The sequence below is a fragment of the Otolemur garnettii genome, unplaced genomic scaffold (assembly GCF_000181295.1).
Source record: "Otolemur garnettii isolate 467f Iridium unplaced genomic scaffold, OtoGar3 scaffold00004, whole genome shotgun sequence".
Taxonomy (NCBI): Eukaryota; Metazoa; Chordata; class Mammalia; order Primates; family Galagidae; genus Otolemur; species Otolemur garnettii.
In genome coordinates, this window is record NW_003852399.1 from 31,493,688 (window position 1) to 31,496,908 (window position 3,221).

Consider the following 3,221-nt stretch of genomic DNA (forward strand, 5'->3'; position numbering starts at 1 on the left):
GCAGGAGACTCGCTTGAGCCCAGGAGTTGGAGGTTGCTGTGAGCTGTAATGCCACGGCACTCTACCCAGGGGGACAGCTTGAGGCTCTGTCTCAAGAAAAAGATAAAAAAAAATAAATAAATAAAAATAAATTAAAAATAAATAAATAAATAAATCAAAATACAGGTGGGCAGCACCTGTGGCTCAAAGGAGTAGGGTGCCAGCTCCATATGCCAGAGGTGGCAGGTTCAAACTTAGCCCCTGGCCAAGAAAAAGAAAAAATTTCAAAATACAGGAAAATACATTGATCATAAATTGTACTTTTTTTTTTTTTATAATCCCAAAAGTTCTACAGAACTTCACAGTTCTGTGGTATTATTAGTATTGTACAATCTTATAGATTTAGGTATTAGAAAATAGGCTACACCTACAAAGATCGCCATAATATATGCAGGAAGCTCTCAGAAAAATTTCCCAATATTAGACCACTTTCCTTTTCTATCACCAATTAAAAAAAAAGTAACACAGGCTCAGCACCCGTAGCTCAGTGGTTAGGGTGCTGGCCACACACACTGGGGATAATGGGCTCAAACACAGCCTGGCCCTGCTAAACAAAAAAAAAAAATAGCCGGGCTTTGTGGCGAGCGCCTACAGTCCCAGCTACTAGGAAGGCTGAGGCAAGAGAATCACTTGAGCCCAAGAGTTTGAGGTTGCTATGAGCTGTGACACCACTGCACTCTACCGAGGGCAACATAGTGAGACTCTGTCTCAAAAACAAAACAAACAAACAAAAAAGTAATGCAGAAATTACCTCCAAACCAGTAAATTCCAAATGAAACAGAAATGTACTATGCACAATGTAACAACTTTTCCTCCCTAAAACTAATTATCTTGTCGGGTAGATAACTACGGCATAAGCAGAATGTACCTACCAATTTATAAAGTAGTACAAGAATTTATTTCTTATAGGAGAGGAAGAGATGTTTTTCTTTTAATAATGACTTCAGGCTACGAAATGTGAGACTAAATATAGAAGTTGAAAAAAAGAGAAATGCATTAGTTGCTGCTGATGAGAGGATGAGTCTCTAGCTCCACTACAGAAAATGAGTAAAATAAAGGTATTTTAAAATAACCTCACAGCAAATTCATACATTTGCCAAAATATCTTTAAACCTTGGCAGAGCAAGAAAAAACACTGTACATTTAGTAGATTCAATCTCACTAGTCTAATTTTGATCCATTTCTACATTACTATTCATTTGTTGTTATGTTAAGTGGTGAGCCAATAAAAACATTAGAAAGTGGCATGAATACCAGAAAACCACACCCTAGAGTTTTAGTATTTCTGCATATAAGCCTGGGTCAATTAATAAATACTACTGTATTCCTTCTTTATGATGTCCTTTTTTTTTTGAAACACAGTCTCACTTTGTCACCCTTGGTAGAGTGCCATAGCATCATAGCTCACAGCAACCTCCAACTCTTGGACTCAAGCCATTCTCTGGCCTCAGCCTCCAAAGTAGCTGGGACTACAGGCACCCGCCACAACACGTGGCTATTTTTAGAGACGAGGTCTCACTCTGGCTTAGGCAGGCTGGTCTCAATCCTGTGAGCGTAGACAATCTACTCACCTTGGCCTCTCAGAGTGCTAGGATTACAGGTGTGAGCCACAGTGCCTGGCTAGTGATGCCCTTTTTAATTTTCCCCTGCTCTAGGTTAAAGTAAAAGTTAGAAATGGTCAACAAGAATGAGAATGTATGTAAAGTCAAATAAAGTCTTCAAAAGCAAGTTATTATTTTTAATTTTATTTAAAGGGAATGCAAGGGAAAATACAACCACGAGAAGTTTACATAGTAGTTACACTTGTGTGATTAATCATGAAAAAGTATTAGACTTAAAATTCAATTGAGGGGTGGCGTCTGTGGCTCAAGGAGTAGAGTGCCAGCCCCATATACTGGAGGTGGTGGGTTCAAACCCAGCCCTGGCCAAAAACTGTAAAAAAAAAAATTCAATTGGGTAACTTTAGAAATCAAATTAACAACTCTATTGAGATAGTTAACAAATATACTGCATGTAATTAACAGGTCCAAGAGACAGGTCTTTTCCATTAGATGAAATCTAAAAATACACATATAACATAAACTGGAATGAGAATATTCACATAAAAAGAATTCTTACAAAAAGCTATCATTTTCCTTTTAAGAAATTTTCTTTATTAATCACTTTTAGAGACTTTACCTAAAGGTATTCTTTGTGCGCATTAACGAGTTTTATTTATAAATGTACAATTTACACAAAAATTTTGCATAGATTCTCAAATAGTTTATGAGGTATACAAAACTTAATAGTCATCTCTCAAGAATCTACATTAGTTGGCTTGGTGCCTGTAGCTCAGTGAGTAGGGCGCCAGCCACATTCACCAAGGCTGGTGGGTATAAGCCTGGCTCGGGTCTGCTAAACAATGACAACTGCAACCAAAAATTAGCTGGGCATTGTGGCAGGCACCTGTAGTCCCAGCTACTTGGGAGGCTAAGGCAAGAGACTCCCTTAAGCCCAAGAGTTTGAGGATGCTGTGAGCTGTGATCCAACAGCACTTTACCCAGGGTGACAGTGACACTCTGTCTCAAAAAAAAAATGGGCAGCACCTGTGGCTCAGTAGGTAGCGGGCTGGCCCCATATAAGGAGGGTGGCAGGTTCAAACCCGGCCGCGGCCAAATGCAACAAAAAAATAGCCGGGCGTTGTGGCGGGCGCCTGTAGTCCCAGCTACTCAGGAGGCTGAGGCAAGAGAATCGACTAAGCCCAGGAGTTGGAGGTTGCTGGGATCTGTGATGCCACGGCAGGCACTCTACCGAGGGTGATAAAGTGAGACTCTGTCTCTATAAAAAAAAAAAATTAAAAGAGAAAAGAATCAGGTGGCACCTGTAGCTCAATGGGTGGGGTGCTACTACCCAAGGGTGGTGGGTTCAAACCCAGCCCTGGCCAAACTGCAACAAAAAAAAATAGCTGGGCTTTGTGACAGGCACCTGTAGTCCCAGCTACTCAGGAGGCTGAGGCAAAAGATTCACCTAAGCCCAAGAGCTGGAGGTTGCTGTGAGCTATGACACTACAGCACTCTACCAAGGGCAATAAAGTGAGACTCTGTCTCTATTAAAAAAAAAAAAAAATCTGGGCTCCATGCCTGTGGCTCAAGTGACTAAGGCACCAGCCACATATACCTAAGGTGGCAGGTTCGAGTCCAGCC

The 3,221-nt window shown here is 40.8% G+C and overlaps 1 protein-coding gene across 1 annotated transcript in view; it reads right to left on the minus strand.

Annotated features, from left to right (window-relative positions):
- DPY19L4 (dpy-19 like 4) overlaps positions 1 to 3,221 on the minus strand; it is an 87,802-nt gene that overhangs the window by 78,062 nt on the left and 6,519 nt on the right. The window lies entirely within an intron of this gene.